The sequence below is a fragment of the Opisthocomus hoazin genome, chromosome 4 (assembly GCF_030867145.1).
Source record: "Opisthocomus hoazin isolate bOpiHoa1 chromosome 4, bOpiHoa1.hap1, whole genome shotgun sequence".
Taxonomy (NCBI): domain Eukaryota; kingdom Metazoa; phylum Chordata; class Aves; order Opisthocomiformes; family Opisthocomidae; genus Opisthocomus; species Opisthocomus hoazin.
Genome location: NC_134417.1, coordinates 57,104,860 through 57,123,077, shown reverse-complemented (window position 1 = coordinate 57,123,077; position 18,218 = coordinate 57,104,860). Strand labels below are relative to the sequence as shown.

The 18,218-nt window shown below is 44.1% G+C and overlaps 1 protein-coding gene across 3 annotated transcripts in view; it reads left to right on the top strand.

The window, feature by feature from the left end:
• The first annotated feature begins 1,905 nt into the window (after positions 1-1,905).
• Positions 1,906-18,218, top strand: part of SNX10 (sorting nexin 10) — a 36,813-nt gene continuing 20,500 nt past the window's right edge. Inside the window, exon 1 of one of the 3 annotated variants that reach the window (XM_075419103.1) lies at positions 1,906-1,974. The gene's annotated coding sequence lies outside the window, so the exon portion shown is untranslated. Of the gene's footprint in view, positions 1,975-11,899; positions 12,068-18,218 lie in introns of those variants that run through there. The other 2 variants (XM_075419105.1, XM_075419104.1) reach the window with 2 other exon arrangements.

Genomic DNA, 18,218 nt, shown 5'->3' with positions numbered 1-18,218 from the left:
TTAAGCAGCAATCAGTGAAGGGTTGCATTCAAGTAGTAACACTAGAAGTAAATGCCCAGTTAAGACAGGTTCATGTTAATAAACACCAGCAAATTTCTAAACACCCGCTGCAACAAACACAAAGATTTCTTAAAGGCTACAAGGCTTTCCACAGGACAGGCAAGCACTGTGCAAAGCCCTGGTGAGAACTCACCTATACCATTATGGACATTTCTCATTACTCAGGTTCTGTATGGTTGAACAGACCTTCTCTGAAAGAAAAAGTTGTTCTCTGTCATCACTGTTCTTTCCTTGTTCAAGAACACTTGCCTGTACAGCCTCTGATCGCTGATCACTAAATTTAACTATATCTAATTATGATTTTTTGCTGGCAAAATTGTGTGGCTTAGAGGTGGCATTGTTTCACATTTATGCAGAGATGACAAAGATTTATAAATCTCATTGTTAATAGTTTTTATTATGCTAGTTTATTAAAAAAAATCTGATTTCTGAAAATGAGTTTATACTAGCAATTCCTCAGAGACCTGTTTCATTGCCAGTTAGCCTCAGTCTTCCTTTTCACTCCAGCCTTTTCCTACGCTCGCCTTCCCTTGTGAACCATTTCTCGGACAGGATGGTGGCTCGGAGCTGCTGCTCAGCGCAGCGCCTGACAGTAACAGCGAAAAAGATGACATCCAGCCTCGGTGCTTTCATCATCCTGTCACAAAAATGGGCTCCAGCCCCAACTTTACAGGGCAGATGCCAGCAACCGCTCAGAGCCCCTGTCTACGGTCACGCTTGGGTCTCTGCTCCTAGCGATGCTGAACCACCATCGCCAAAATTGGCAAATATTTTGGGAAAAAGACTGATGTAGACATCTCATGTAACCACCCTGTATTTCTCTGTACTCTGTTGTTAGGAATAAACTGTTGTTCATATTGGTCTCTTCATCTCTCTGTAGTGTTTTGGTTAAGAGCTCTTATTAGAGGTTTTGGGGTACTCGACAAATTAATAATAATTATTTTCCTTTAGTAGAATTTTTATCCCAGAACTTGCTTCATATTTTAATACCTTGTGAGAAAAATCAGCCCATAGTTTACATAAAAAGACTAAAAAAAGAAAATATTCTAGGTTTTTCAGCATTTAGAACTGAAGGAAATACGTATAACAGTATTCAAATTATTCCTGCTTTACAGAATAGGAGAAGTTGCTCAGATTCTTTGGTGATTTTTAACCAGTGCATAGGAAAGTAAAGATTCAAGCTCTTCAGCAGCAGAAACCCGTACTACTTCTTGTTGTAACAGAAAATTAAGTCTTTTCCTTCCACTCTAATTAGTGGATATGTTCTCAGGTGCTTCTATCTATTCCTCCTAAGACAATTTCAGCAGACAAGAACAGTTTCAGCAGCAAGCGAGTAGCATCCTCAGAGACAAACGATTCCCCAGAGCTTGTGAAGCTCCTTTTCAGCAGCCGGATTCCAAAATTGAGGAACCCGAGGTTCCAGAGACGCAGCAAAAAGGCACCGGACTATTTCCGAGACCATCTTCAAGTGCTGACACGCGACGTCAATCACTTATTTCAGATCCCTCTTGGAACTTTAACATCGAGCAATCAAAGGCGCGATTTAGGTAAAATAATAATAATAACAACAACAACAATACAAACCAATAAGGAAACAGAATTGCTAGAATTTCGGTTTCCTGAGAAATGAAGTAAATCTGAAAATAAACCTTCAGGAGAGATTTTTATTCATCCTTTTAAAAAAATAATTAATTAATTATTTGGATTAATGAATCTTAGATTCTCTCCCCCCTCCCCTCACCCCCCGCGCTGCCGGCTCCCCCGGGGGCGGGGGGCGGGGCGGGGCGGGGCGAGGGAGAGCGGCCCCGCCCGCCGCCGGTGAGGCCCCGCCTCCTCCCGGCCTGTGGGCGGTGGCGGGAGCGGCGGGAGCGGCGGGAGCGGCGGGGCCGGGTCAGTGCGCGGCGGCGGCGGGCGGTGAGTGGGGCGGCGGATCGCGGTGTGCGGAGGTCGGAGGGTGCCGGCCCCTCCGGCCTCCCGAGGGGCTCGGGGGAGGTGGGGGGCAGCGGCGTGGGGCGGGGTTGCTCGGGCTGCGTGCGTGTGGAGCCCCGCTCCGGTCTCCAGTGCGGCGCTGCCTCAGCCCGTGAAACTGAGCCCGGGTACGGACCGCGGGCCCTGCGCGGGGCTGCCGGCTGCTTCCTCCCCGCCTCCGAAAGGCGCGTTCGTTCCCCTGGTCTGCGGTACAGGGCTCCGCCGTGGTTCACGGCCGTGTAAGTGACTGCACTCGGTGATGGGTAGCACCGGGCAGCGAGCAACTTCGGTTTAAATGGTGATTGGTCTTGTTTTAAACCACCGCTTGTTTGTTTTGGTGAAGCAAAACCTTTAGCAGCTATGATCTCTGTATGGAAGTGCAAAAACTCTGCGTGTATATGCATTATATTACCTATATACATTAGATAATCACATGTATTATTACATATAATATAAATATATAATGCGTGTCATATAATGGCATAATTTTATATTAAATACATCATATTTGTTGTACCTTTTTCATTAGCCTTATTATTATTATTATTAAATTATAATTGTTGTTTAAGCTAAGCTTCCTGAGCATTTTTGGGTACCTACGAAGAAAGGCTCTGAAAATACAGCGCGCAGTTAATACGAAGCGGTTTGTAAACCAGCGGACATTCTGGTGGTTGAGTCACTGGGGGTCGCCTTGGGCCGCATACCGGAGTTGGGCATGGGGGCACGCGGCCCTCGGATGGCCTGTGTCTGCTGGTGGTCTCGCACTCGCCCACCCGTGGGGATTGCCCTGTGGAGACATGCTGTCGGACCCGTGTGACGGGCTGGGTCTGCTCACGGTGCCTCCGAGCATGGGGCAATATTAGGTAAATATTGCCTAACTCGGCTAGCAGCGGTGAAAAGGTAAAGGCAGATGGGGCTGTGGAGCCCAGCCACACAGGACCAGGGTCTGGCCCACCTGGGAACATCTCAAGCTCCCACCTGGCACGTGCCCACATCACCTGTTGCTCAAGGGGAACGGCACCTTGGGGTTTCATTGCCTGCTCTGCTGCTCATGTTGATGGAAAGCAGCTCAGGTGAGGAGGACGGTCTTCCTGTGCGTGCTAGGGAGAACTGAAACTAAAAGCAATGCAAGGCAGAGCTTTCCTGAATGACAGAAACTGGACTTCCTTTAGAAAAATGGAAATACTGATGTTTCCTTTGTGTAGAAGAGGAAAATAATATTTATGCCTACTTCAGCGTAGGGTGTCTCGCGATGTTTATAATGCTTGACTTGAAATCCAGAAGTCTCTTGTTTATCATTTTTATTTTATATTGAATCTAAGAAGTGTTTACCTCTTAATGAGTTTCAATTTAAAGAACTTACATTGGTGGACCATGCCTGTGTTCATATGCTTTTAAGGGCTTATTATACATGTGAGCTTTATTATAGATTATTATGATTTTAAATTTTATTTGAAAAATAATTATATTTAGAGTATTTTTTTTTAAAGGGGAAAAACGTTCTGAAAATATTACTGATAAGGTACTAACAACATAATCTCTCTAATGCTATAGTGTAATTAGAAGGCAGCAGGACCTGAAAGCCTCATCCAGTTACTTGTGCCTGGTGTTAGGAGCTGTGCAAATACAGGCAAAAAGGCAGTCCTTGGTCCCAGAGAACTTATGAAACAGAGAACAAGACAGTATTTGCGAACACATACAGAAATAGTTGTTTAATCAAGTACCTCCAAATGTTCATCCGAGTGGTAAATCCATTATAAATTATATAGGTATCATGGTTCCTCTTTCGTTTATGTCTCTATAGCTTAAGTGCAGCTAACTGTTACCAGCTGAGCTACTGGAATGAAGGGTTCGTGCTTCTATACCATGGCAAATCAGCAGTTGCTAGCTTGCAGATGCTCTTTCCTAAGATCAGCTGTTTTGTGATAGAATCTGCTGCAATAGTTTTTGTATTTGAACAAGACAGTGATTTGCCTGAATGGTGCAGGTTTGGTGGGGATTTTTGTTTGTTTTATTCCCCCTCCCCCCCTTTTTTTTTTGTGTTCTGTCTTTCAAGATACGTTTATGGCACAATCAGTCAGGATAGCCCGGTGGGAAGCTGGAGTAGCATCACAACAGTGCGTTGCTGGGTTTCATGAAGTGTTGCCTAGATCCTATCTCAACAGACTTTGGGTTTCAGGTTTTCCCTTGTTCCCTGCCTTGCAGGCAGAGCTGGGTAAACATTGCCTTTACTCTTCAAAGCCTCTCCCTTTCATCTTCTAATACACTTAGGGGTGGTTTTCAGCTATGCTTTGCCACACTAACTCCAGAAGAGCAGCTATTCTGGAGGCAGCCCCTTTCTCCAGCCCCGGTGTACCCGCTTCAGCCCGCTCTGGGCTCGCTGCGTGCCCACAGCGCTGGGATGCTTTCAGCATGTGGTTTGGATGTGGGCAGTGTCCCTCTGTGCTGCAGGCTCCGAACAGCCTGGGATGTCCTTTCCCAAGCACAGTGCCACGCAGAGCAAAAACTGCTGGGGATTTGGGTCAAACTGAGTAATTCTCAGGCGTAAGAGGAGGTGGAGCCTTAAATCCAAGCCAGTAGCTGGCAAACATGTTGTGATGTGAAGCTTCCTGCATCCTGTTCCTAGTGAAGCGACCCTAGAGCCCCTCTCCTTGATGCCTCCATCCCCTTGATGCTGATTGCCCCCCCCCCGCAGAGCAGCCTTGACTTTGGCCCGAGGGGCTGTACTTGCTGGTACCAAATGTGCTTGCTTCAGCGCGGTGTTCCCCCCTGCCTGCCCTGCTGATGGTCCTCGGATCCTGTGGAGTGAAAGATGCTGTCGAGAATATTGATACAGAAGCTGGGCCTTTCTGACTGTAAAGGGCTGAATCACTCTTGCAGCCCTATTTTAGTTAATTTTTGCTCACTACTTTTCCTAATCGCCATCATTTTAGGTAACTGCAACCTTCTTTGTTTTTATCATACAATTTCATAATTTCTCCATATGAAAGAAAGAAACACTTCTCTGGCAGGTTGATTTAAAAAAAAACCCACAAACAACAAAAAAACCCCCACAAAACAACAAAAATCACACTATAATAAATCCCAAAGTAAAAAGGTTGTGAGCATTTGCTCAGCAGGGTGGGCTGCTGGAGGTGTTCCTTGCTTCCTGGGACTAGGTTGGTAGGATAGGACAGGTGACAAACTGGGTGTATCATATCTCTGCTATGTGTCACGTGGATCTTATTTCCATGCATGTGGTGTGAAGTATGCATAAGCTTTTGGATTTTGTAAGCAGAGAAGTAAAATATCTGGTTAATTTAGAAAGAAAGAAAAATCACAATATCCTTCTTGTTAAATGTTTTGCATCATCTTCTTATCTCAAAAAAAAACCCACCTCAGCAACTTTTTTGTTCTTCTGATACTGAAAATACTAAGAGGAAAAACCAGCTGTGTGTCCTACAGGAATTTCCTGACTTCTTGGCAGGATAACTCTTGGGACAGAGGAGCAAATCATGCTATAGTTGCTCACCGACTGCCAGGGAGCTACATGCGCAAGTCTGATGCATAGTATTTTGGCTCTGCATCTGTTTACTTGTAGCATTCCTTGCTAAATCTCTACACAGTACAGCTTGGGCATGGGTTGATTGCCTCTGCGGGTGACTGGTGCCTGTCCAAGGGATCCAGGATATCTGTATGAGGCTGGTGTCGTGATGTATGACCTATAGTTGATCCGCCGCCTTCTTGGGCAGCAGCTGAAGAGTAAGTAGGACACCTTGTGAGCATCCTCAATGACACTGAATGTTCATGCTTAGCTATCTGAATCCTACTTGTCCAGATTTCTGCAGGACAGGGGCATCAGTGGGAGATTTAATGAAACATGGTCCAATAATGTAGTTGCAGGTGGTCCTGCATTTCCCACTGTGTTCCTCCAGTGATCTTCTTTCAATTTGGGGAACTTCAAAATAGTATTTATCTTCTTCACCTCTAATTAGTGACAGGTCTTCACAGAATCCTTAAATGCCCTCGGGGCTGCTGGTTCCAGAAATGAGTTTTCTTTTAGACTTTGCTGGGCATGGTAAATACGTGCTGTCTCGCTGGTACAGCAGCATGAGTTCTTTCAAAATGTCTCCCAGTACCACAGAGGAATTCATCAGTAGACATGATCCCTGCAAAAGCCTTTACAGCTCGGCATCAACCTGTGAGCCAGGCCCAAAAGGAAGGACTTGATAGGTTTGAAAGGAGTTTCCCTTTGCTCCGGCATCTTCACGTGATTGATGTTATGCGTTGCCACTGAGTCATTTAGCAGGATGAATACTGATGAGTTTAATTTGTTTAAGAATAAATAAACTAATGATGATTTCGTTACGGATCTTCCCTGGAGTAACTCTTGTGCGTAAAAAGAGAACGCAATTTGCTTTGCATGCCTGCTTTTTGTGGTATGAAGAAATTCATGTTTCTTGGTATTTAAAGGACTTGTGGCTTAAGAAAATTACTTCTTCCTCCCCCTTTCTTCTCTACCAGAGTTGTCTAGGAGGCTAAACTCACTTATAGGTATCCTATGCCTCAAAGCAAAACAGATGTTTTGCTCCTGCAACAAACCATCTATTTTACTACGGAGCTGACAATGAGTACTATACCCTGACCTCTGTGTGTGTATGCTTCCAACACTTCCTTCGAGTTCAGGTTCCTGCCCCTCCTTTCCCTCGGGGAAGCCCTAACTGCTCGCCTACCTTGTTCCACGTGTGCAACAACAGTCACCGGGTTATAACTTTGTGGCTTCTAATAGTCTCGTTATTTTAATTGCGTAATTGTGATGTGTGGTTTTAAATTAGTCGTAACTTTAGTGTACTTTTTAATGAGATCTTCAGCTGTCTTCCCAGAGGGGAAGGCTTTGTTTTCCCAAGAGCAGCGTGCCTCTTCCCAGAAGAGATGAATTTCTACTAATGAGGTATGAAAAGGCGAGGTGGTAGGTGGAGTCTTGGAGAGTGTTGACAGGGAGAAAGGAAATAGCTGCGAGTCTTGGGTGCTGGACAGCATTTTGATAATGCCGGAGCCTATGACGTGCTGGGTATTTGCATGCATAAATGGTTGTGTTGGTGAGCGCTGTCATTGCAGTCACGCTTGCTTTGAGAACAGCTAAATGTTATAGCCTTGTCTCTCATGGCATGGAGGAACACAGACCAAAAATACCCCCATGTGTCTTCAGACATGTGAAACAAGGAGACTGATGTTCGGTGGCTGTGACACCAGTTGGTCTGCTCCCAAGGGCCTTATGACCGTGTTGCATTCGTTATGTCTGCCTGCTCATGCTGAGGACTGGTTGTGGTATGACTATCTGGAGTTGAATCAATAGGGTTGTTGGGGAGACAGGAAGGCAAATCGCTCATCCCAGGTCGGATAAAACCCCTTGTCTTCCCCTCTCCAGGATGATGAAGGTGGGGGTTACAGTGAAGGTAGTGGGGAAGGCAGCCGGGTGGCTGGCTTAAGCAGTCCCTCCACCTCCCAGACCATGAAACTGGGTTTGGGCAGTAGGATCCAAGAATCAGAGAGGATTTATACGCAAAAAATGTCCCTTTGGGGATTTTATGAAGAACTGTTTGAAACACATAAATACTTGTGTGGAAACGAAGCCTTCCTAATCTGCTTGTCTACAAGGAAGCTTTCTGACTGCTATTTCGCTCATCATGGCAGGTAGATTTGGAAGGAAGACCTGTCTGACCTGCTGGCCAGGTGTGTGGTCCAAGGCTAAATCTTAAAGTAAGGCTGCAAGATTCTTTCCCAGCTGAGGTATCTTCAGAGAGCTTTGCACAGCTGAATCACAGGGATTTAATGCAAACCCTGGTAAGTAGCTGTTAATAGTTCAGGTCAGTTTGCATTGAAAGCATCCTGACTTTCTCGGAAAACTACCCTTCAGGACAGGCACCAAGCCTTGTAACTAATGTAACATAACTGTAAAGAGAGTTTGGAGTACTGTGGACTATCTTGAAGAAAACATAAAGGCAGTCTTCAGGCTTCAGCCAACATACAGATTTTGTGTTCCTTTTTTGCCATTACTTGTTTGAATTTAAATACAAGATTTGAAAAAATAATAAGCTGTACTACAGCATATGGGTATAAGCAAGATTTTCTTTCAAAAATTATTCTTCCACGTTTTCCAGGCTCTTCAGAGACAGAGATCTCTTTGTCTGAGGCAAGTTTTGCATGTTAAATCTCTTTTACTCCCAATGTCTACTTGGAAAAAATACGGCTTTGGGATGTACAGGTCCTGAAATTTATTGAAGAAGGGCCTGTGAACCTGAAAGCTCATTTCTTTTCTCAAATATACTTCTAATCTGTCATACAAGGTCCCATCTCTGCTTACAGCCTTGTCCTTAGACCATGACAGCGATGACCACTAGTGTGTTTCTGAACGCTGCAGAATCATTTTGTCCACATGAGGATCACCAGAGCTTCCGTCGTTCTAACCTTGGGTGGTAATTGACTTGTCCTAGACATCTGAAATATGTCTGTTGGCTGTGTGGAAAATGAGAATTGGGTTTGGTGTATATGATTACCCATTGACTAGATTTCTAGCAAAGCTTAATTCTAGGGAGCGCTGTCTTTTCCTCATAAGCTCAAACTAGATCACTTTCAAACCTGAAACGGCCTTATTCTCTCTTTAATGCAGTTGAAATTCTGGTTTTCAGCAGTCAGTTAATAACTAGCTCTTACAGTTACAAAAGCCAGGTTGTTTTTAGGCTAGATGACAACTGTTCTCCTGCTACACCAATAAAACAGACCGTGTTGAGGACAGCACTATCTTTATAGAGTGCTCCAAGTGCGTAAAGCCTGTATATAAAGTGCTGCTGGATTTGAAACAAGCCTGTAAAGTGGAGCGCATCGTCAGTAGTGGTTACTGCCATCTCCGTTGGCCGTAGTGACCCAGTTGCATCAGTTCTGCAGAAGAGTTGCTGGTGGCGACCGAGAAGTTGGACACCCACAGTGACTGAGAGGTTGGACACCCACAGCATGGCTTTCCTCAGCGTGTTTCCAGCTGCAGGGGATGTGGGATAGCTGATACCTTCTGCTCCTGCCTCCTCTGGGCTGGTCGTTTCACTGCGTTGTCTTGATTGCGGTTTCGTTCTGAGATGCGTGCGTAGCCCTGGACTGGAAAGCCTTTGAGCTTGCAGCGTCATTGTGTTTCTGCGGAATGGCAGAGCCGGAGAGGATCTCTTGCCCAGCAGGCATATGATAGATGTATGTTACGGATTTGCCTGTAGGACCACAAAGTAGGATTTTGAATACGTCCACAATGTCTAGGTTTCAACCGGTTTAGCTGAAGGTGTGATTCTATAAAATCACACTTGGTCTGTCTTAAGACTGGATTGTGCATTTTTTGGCCTCAAATAAATATATTTAAGTGAATCTGGAATAAGCCTTAGTTAAACAACACGAACTTAAACCGGTTTCATATTCATCTGTGGTTTTCCCCTAAGCTTGTAATACAGTCTGAACTGACCAGGTTTAAAATGAGTTTAAACCTGTGCTTTCTGGTCATTTTAGGCAGCACCCATTCTGCAAGTGGGAAGTCTTTCTCTGTCTGAAGGCAGAAAAAGTCCTTCAGACCACTTAGTGGTCTACTTGAATTCATTGTTGGAAAAATATCATGTGGTTTTGGGCACTGTGAAACCAAGCTGTGGGCTGTGCTTGTCCGGGAGACATGAAGTTTTCTGCCTTTGCTCCTCTTGCTCCTTGACCATGAGCTGGTGTTTGTTCCAGGCTGGCCGGTGACTCCTTTGACTCGGCTGTGATGGCAGAACAGTCAACCCCAAGTACTGCTTTTCTTCTCTTCCTCTTGTTTTTGTGTGTTTGTCATGTCTCCTGCTGTTCTCTCACAACTTCTGAAAGGAGTTTTCTATACCAGAGATCTGCCTCCTGTGCTGAGAGTTGGCCAAGGGCTGATGGCAGTCTTATGAAGTCATGGTGCAGCAGCGGGGATTCATAATTGAGGTGAAAGTAACCAAAATCAAATCTTAACATTTATTGGGCAAAAAAGAAATGAGAAGCAGAAAATCCAGGGATACAGACGCTGATTTTCAGCCTGATTTTCTTACTGGTCAGTCTCATGAAAAGTTCCTTCTGCCAAATGCTGTTTGCTCCTCGGAATTGTCATCTTTAGTAATGAATAACACTATTTAGAAGCTGTTTACTTCCACAATATTGTTTTCATGCCACTAGCACAGGCTAGCTCAGAAAGAGAATGAAGCTGGTTGAACAAACAAGTTGCTCAGTTGAATCCACTGTTAATACATTCTGTGAATAATTAACTGTTGATAGACCCAGCTTGTAAACTAGTGCAATGTATGGGTGCAGCTATACAGACGCAACACCAGTAGGTTTCTGCTGTAACGATGGGCCATCTGGTGCGTTCTTCAGGGGAAGAGAGCCCCAAGAGTGAATTGCCACTGTGTGAGAGACTGGATGGCTGATCCACCTGGACTGTTGTAATGATCCCTCATGGGCTTGGTCAACTTGAAAGACCCAAGAAACACAGCAGTTTGGCTGGGGTTGATCAAAATGCTTGGTGAGTGCCCTGTATTGATGGCAATCTTTCCTATCTTCCCCACTGTTTTAAACTGCAGTTATAGAGACTGCTTAGTATTGATCTGTCTCAGGACGTTATTACTTCGCTATTAATTTTATTTTTTACTGTATCTGTGGTCGGTCTTTCCCAACCATCTGCCCAGATGCACATCGTGAGACTGGGACTTCTAATTCTGTGGGTACGGCCAAGGCTATTGCTTTTGCTTCACTTTCCTGTCTGGGGACAAGACCAGGTACTAGGACTTCCTAGACAGGATCAGGTGCTGCGTCACAAAAATAGCTCTCTTGGTAGAATAAGGAAATCCGCCACAGGAAGAAAGCCAAGCTAAAACACATGGTGCTATGCAACAGCAGTTCAAGCAGCAGAGAAAAATCATATCGTAAACTGAAAGCATTTGAAATGAGCAAAAAATAAGATATTTTTGGCACATGAGATTCAAAATGTTCCAGGGAGGGAGTCATGAAGGAAAGGGTGAGGTGACGTCAGCCTTTGCACTTGAGAGATTGAAAAAGAAATGTTGCAATAAGCCTGCGTGTCATTTGCTGACTTCTGCTGTGCTTACTCAGCAGGAAAGACACAGCTGCCATGAGCCCTTCTTTCCCTATGATAAGTAAAAATCAGTTATTAAAGAGAGATACCTTGGGGAAGGTAATATTTTTAGGGTAACTTAATTTGATTTAATGCAATGAAATATTTAATTCCTGTAAGAAACATGGAGTTTTGGAAGAAAGAAAAACATGCATTCTCTGAATATAAACCCTCCTTCAGAATCAACATTTAAGATATATTTTTTTTTTTTTAGGATTTTAATCAGTGTTCTGAAATGCTGGTACTTTGGTTTCTATGTACAAATCCCTTCTTTGTAATCCAGTTTGTAAAAGCAACAGCTGTCTAATGTGTTGTTTCTAACTGACATCATATGAAAATATCTAGGGATGGCTCACCTGTCCATGATTTTATATTGCTGGTTCTCGTTGGTGTATCTAATAAGATGCACTGTGCGCACCCAAACCATATGCATGTGTGTCTTCACTCCTCACATTTGTAACTAAACAGAACGTTGACTTGGAAAGTACTTAGGTACTGTGTCAGCAAGTATTTTTAGCCTGTAAAGTACTTGTTTCTTTTCCTTTATTTTCAAAGGTAGTTCTACTGCCAGTGGTATGCCCTGTACATGTAAGTATCCGTAAGAAGTCTAGTGCCTATCCAGTATTTTCCATGTTGAGTACAGCAATAGTTGAAAGATGATTGAACTTGCCAGATTGCCAGTGTTGCTGCTGCTTCTGATACCAGTCTCTCCTAGCTTAGGGGATCTCAGAAATGCTCTGGAGCAAGCACACTTCCTGGGACTTTACCTTGGAGGTCACCAGTGCTTCCCTTCACAGACTGCCTCGTCTCTTCGGCCTTCTGAAAATGCCCTAGCAACAAAACCTGCAATTATTTATGCTACAAAATCACTTCGTGTCATTTAAGGTACATATTATGCACCGTATTGTTTGGAAGCAGTAGCAGAGGCAGGCTCACGTGGCAGACCAGCTTGACAGGCTGCCTGGAGACCACAGGAGGGTTTTGAGTGGTCCTCAGGTTGTCTGCAGAAGCTGTGGCAAGCATCAGCCCTGAGTAGTAAATAATTACCATGACAAAGACTGGCACGTACTGTTCTTTTGATGTCTTGACCCGCAATTACCGTTGTCTAGCCATTGACTAAAAGCCAGTGTTAGCCTTACTGGTATTTTCTAACAGGAGAAAACCAAAGTAATAGTTGCAGCAACCCGCCAAAACTGCAGAATATACAAGAAGCCCTTTGGTTAAGCGTACATCTGCAATTTGAGACTGAAGGAAAAAAAAAGTGAAGAAACATCTGATGCTGTCTCCTGCTGGGAACAGATTTTTTGGTACTTCTTCCTTGTTTATCTTTAGGCTTTTAGAGGTTTCAGAGAGGTTTAGCGTGGGAGTCGTGCTGCTGTCCAGCAATATGGTATCAACTTGAGGCAATTCAAAGTGTGGTGTAATACCACTGTAACTGGAAATCTGTGACCCACACCTGACACTGTGATCCACCTGACGTATTTTTTCTGGATGGGGGAGGGAAATTTGTATGTTTGATTAACTCTTTGATTCTCAAGTTCCTCTGAAAGGAATGAAAATTTCTTTGATAGTTTTTATAAATGGACTAAATTAATTCTCTTGATAAAGCAGGTTTTAATATGTAGGAAGGTTGTAGCACAAGGGAATGGCTGATTGGGGAAAAATGGTAGCATAGTATTTAAAGAGGAACTTTCTTATACCTGGTGGCCATAAACAAGCATTTAGCAACCAAATGGAGTGAAATCCTGTAGGAAAAGAGTAGATAATGAAGCATCTTGGCAGTGGTGGCTGGAAGGCAGAATTTCAAGTGCAGCCGCAAAGACATGATTTTTGGCAGTGTGTTTCTATGTAGCGTTGTGGTTGGAGGGAAGGTGTGTGAATTCTGTCGGTGGTTTGGAAAGCTCTTGTTCTTTTAAAAGCAATTTAGATAGCGTGCTTGTTTCCTGCTCAGCAACAAAGCGATTCTGCCACTAGTGTAATACAACACTGATGGAGCGGGTACCCTGAGCCTGGAAAGTGAGATGGGTTTGCTCAAGGGTTATTTTATTTTGTTGACTTCACCAAGCAGTCTGAAGACACTTGAGTGCTGTGCAGAGTTTAGATGAAAATGCCAGTGTCTTTCATGTTCTTTTCACTTGTGGCAAGCAGACCCTTACTGGGATTTTCTGAGGGAAGGCGAGGTGGGTAACTGGCAGGGTAGATGGAAAAAGGAAGGATGCTTCATGACCTGCACAGTCTAGAGTTACAGTCCTCACCGTCCTGTTCATGGGCAGTGAGGGGCAGAAGGGAACTCATGACTCCTCTGATGGGCGCAGCTGGGTTGACCCCAGGGATTAAAGTGGACCAGCTGAAGCAGAAGGCATCTGCTTAGCTGTGGCTGAGTTGCTCTGGGTTGACTGGAAGCCCCTGCTTGGGCAACAGCATTTGAACAAGATTTTTCCCGTCAACAAGAGCAGTAGTTCTGTGACAGCCATGTACCCAATTCCTGTAAATGCCAGGCTATGTTACAATGAGGTCAGTTTGGCTTCACAAAATGGTACATTTTATATGTATAAATGTATGCTACCTATATATAGTTTTCACATTATTTTCTTCAAAACTAGGGAATAAGCACTAAAAATTTTGCCTGTTCCTTATACGCTGAGGTTCCAGTACAAGTCACCGTCCAAGTCACTGCTGGACTAGATGGACCTTTCCATTGATACATACAGAATGGCTGGTCTTTCAGGCAGGTTTGTTCCATAAACAGGTTAACATTGCTTTCTCCTACTTGTTATCCTTTCATCTGAAGACTACAATAATATTTCATCTATACTTCTGACTAGCTGCGAGTTAGTATTAAGTGGGGCATTAGCTCCTCCATTTCCTACTCCCTTGGAACAGCAGTGATGTGGGGTCTCTTAGGTCCTCTGCTCCATGCAGGAGATGCTCTTTCCGCAGCAGTGACTCTCCCTGCCGCTGACTGACTTTTCAGAATTAGCCCAGAACCTAAGGCTTCTGCATATACAATAAATGGTCTCCAAAAGAAATTTGAGTTACCCTGTCCTGAATCTAAGTACTACTGATGTTTTAGCATGGGATTATTGAGTTTTTTATAGTCTTTTTTAAAAAAAAAAAAAAAAACCAAACAAAAAACTCTCCAGGGCTATCATCATCTTTTACTACAGCTCTATTCTTCATATCCTTCCCCTCCCACCATTAACCCCTGCATGTGTATTTTCCTTAAAAATCCATGTGGATGACTGGGCTTTCAGGAACAGTGCATCAGTGCAATCAGGTGCACACAAGCATGTTCTGTGATAGTGAACTCCACATACGCATGCAGCTAAACTTTTCACAGGCTATAGATTAAAATTCTTACAACTTTTCAATGAGGGTTACAGTAAGCCAAACGTAAAATGCTGGAAAGATCTTTAAGTATTTAGAGATTTAATTGTGATCTCTCTTTCTCTTGGTCTCATTGAAGCCTTGAGTGAAAGTTTGATTTGATACTGATGATGGGAACAACCTTGGCAGCGGAGGTGAGGACTTTGCTTGTGGCTGGATAGGACTTTCACTCATCGCCAAGGTCTAGAAATAAATCGCTCTTCCCCATTAAAGCTTGAAGGTGGTCCTTTAGTTATATGTTTAGAAGTAACCAAGGATGGGTGAATGGATGATTCTTGAGCCAAAGATCAAAGTTTATTGCTTGAGAGGCAACGCTGGCCATGCGGAATCTGAGCCCTCCCAGAGCAGACAAGAGCACGGCGTAGGGCACTGCCCAGCAATCAGTGAAATCAGAACATTTCAGTGCGGTGAAAGACAGCTACTGGTGAGGCGATTGGAAGGGCTTGTGTTTGTGCTGTTCTTATAGCAAGTTGTGGTGTGTTTTGTCTGTGGTGCTGCTGAAGTTTTAAGCTTTCAGTTTGGGACTGCAGGGGAGAAGTTAAGAGCTGTCCATTTACATGATAAAAGGGTATTCCCCTAGTAATATTAAATAATCTGTTTTAATTTAGATTTTACAATATAAAACAAACTCTGAAATACGAAATGAAATATACTTAATAGTATTTATCTATTACCTTTAAGAAAAGCACTGCAGTTTATTATCCCTAAGAAAAGCACTGCAGTACTTGGGTTTGTGATTCCCGCCCCCCCCTCCCAATTGTTTGGGTTTTTTGTAAAGCTACAGGAAATATGGCAAGTCATCCTACTTAATCTTTTTGCTTTTGGGTGGTGGTTGTTGGCAGTTGTGGAGTTGTTCCCCGGTGGTTTTGTTAGTTATGCAATTAAGAACCGTCAAAAATATGTACTGCAAGGATTAGGTGTTATACCGAGTGTATGAAACTAATAAAAAAAAAAAAAGTCTTTAGACTGATAATAGATCAGAAGCAGAACGAAAACTTACTCAAAGCAATGGGGTTTTTTTCCCCAGTCACAGCAGAAAGCATTTTATCAAAACTGCAGATCTGCCACTACCTTTTTTGATTCTTTTTCTCAGCACTGGTTCGTTTTTCTGTCAGTGGAATGTTTTTCTTATGAGTAAAAAGACTAGCAACCTTCTATTTGTCTTCTGAAGGCTGCTTTTCTCTGTCACTGGTATTTTGAGTGGGGTTTTTCTAAAGATAAAAAGGCATCTTCTTAAGCAGACAGTCGAACTGTTCTGCTTCAGTGACTTCTACATGCGTTAAAGAAGCCCTAAAATATACGTCTTGCTCCCAGACAGAATACCGCAGTCAGTACGTTTGCAAGTGGCTGCAGCGTGACTGGGCAATCTTGGACTTGCTGTAGTGTCTGTGGAAAAGGTAGCTTTGGTGGGCTGGTATTTCCATTTTTTTTTCAAATTACTTGATGAAAAAATGATGTATTTTAAATATTTTAGGAAGGTTTTTGGTGCTGAAATATTCATTTTAGTCATTACATATTTAAAATTGTGATGGCTCTTTGGAGTTTAAACTGTTCTTTCTAACCTGCAATAGCACATAATGAAATGTGTTATTTCAGCCCTGTCATTCGCTAGCAGCATCAGGAACGAGATATTTTGGGTTTGCATAATTTGTTACTTAAAGCAGTTGAGATGGGAGAGAAGGAGGCTGCAGAATCTGCTAGAATAAAGATATATAACTGACAAAAAAAAATTGAGTTGCCGCTTAAAAAATAAAACCACGTTCAACCACAACAGAAAGGGGGAAAAAAAAAGCCCTGAAACTACATAGGTTTACAACTGTACCCAGCAAGGAGAGGCAGCAGGCAGAAGCAGCCCTTCCTCTTCCAACAGCCCGAGCCCTGCACAGCGTTTGCTGTGGTGTGGGCTTGCGCTCTCCTGAGAGGCAAAAGCCGTTTGTCTCCACCAAAAGGGAAGCTCCTGCCGCACTTCTGTGTTAGCGGCTGTTACATCTGATCAGCCAGATTCTTGCCCCCTCTTGCAGAGCTGCTTGGCGCTGCTCAGCCTCTGCAGCAAGAAGTGCTCTTCGACACCTTCAGCCTGGAGCATGTATGCCAGTTAAGGCATAAATACATTGAGTGATAATAAAAAAAAAAGAAGGAAATTTATCGGGAGTGTGGTTTTTATGTTCCTCTGTGCTTTTATCAGTGCCATCCTAGCTACAGAAGTGAAATGATGGCCTTGTCTTTATGGAGATGGCAGCTATACTATGGAAACGTTCAGGATGTCTGAAGTCCTGTGCATGGACAACTTTATTTGGAGACAAAGTATCCCATTTTGATATAACTGATCCTACAGAAATTTGACGAAGATGCGTTTGTTACACAATAATTCCCTGGTCAAAGAAATGTACATGTGCTTATCTTTGTGCTCTGTTTTTGTGAAATCATAGAATTGTTCAGGTTGGAGGAGACCTTCAAGATGATTGAGTCCAACCATTAACCTAACACTGTCAATTCCACCATTAAACCAGGTCCCTAAGCTCCGCATCTGTATGTCTTTTAAATACCTCCAGAGGACAGGTGGAGTTGTAATTTGAAAGTTAGAGGTGTTTGTAAGAGGCATTAGGCAGGGGTGAGGTGTCCAGGAGTCCTTAGCTGGGTTTGACCTAAATATGTAGTTGTGTAGTAAGAAGAGCAGCTCCAAGCTCTGTATTGCTAAACCTTAGCAAATCTCCTCCAAAATATAGCCGTGTGTCTTCCCAAGTCACGTGTGAACGCTCTGCAGCTGGCTGACAGCAGCTGCCGAGGATCGCCAAAGAAAGCTGCAAATTCACCTTTTCCAGTGCAAGGTGCCTGCCCAGAGGGACGCACGGGAGGATTTTGCTCAGCTGCTTCTGCTTGAGCCGCATCCATCCTGACCATGGGGCCAGTGTGGGGAGCCGTGCTCCCGGGGTGACGAAGAGATCCTGCTTGGGTCCTCTCGGTTTGGGAAGAGGAGGCTGGTGGTTTAAAAGCTGAGGAGGCAAGAAGATGTTGTTGTAGCTGGCAGTCAGTGTAGGTGTTAGCTGGCGGTGGCTGGGTGGCATGTGGGAGAGGAAGGGGAAAGGCAAATTGCAAGTCCTTTTCCCATGGCGGTTGTTTTTAGGTGGGCAGCATGTACGTAAGTTAGCAAGTGAATAAAGCTGCCCTGCTCTTCACGTGTGGGTCCCTGTCTCGACCAAACCGGCTGGTTTACAGGACTGCAGAGGTAGTTAAAAATTTATTGCGATTTCCAGTGAAAGGGTAGGTTTAAAACATAGGTTAGTGATGGGATTGTTTTATTTGGTCTAATTATACGCTTCCCTATATGGAGGTTTTAAAACTACAGACACCGTGAAATTTAGCCTGAGTTTTTACTAGCCTGCAGGATCCGAACGGTTTGTCTCTCCGCTTATCTCCGTTTCAGAGAAATGGTTGAGAGGGGCTTTTGATTCTGCTGACTCGGATGTTTTGGCATCTCTGGAGTTCAGCCGCAGTCACGCAGAGCTGTGCTTGGGTGCCTGGGAGCCAGGCGTGGGCTTGGCTGCGTTCGTGCCCTGGGGATGACGGCTGCACCAAGCTGCTGGGAGGGGGGTGCGAGGGGCAGCCCCGGGGCGGCTCTTGGGGCAGTGAAGAAAAACACTGGCTTCCA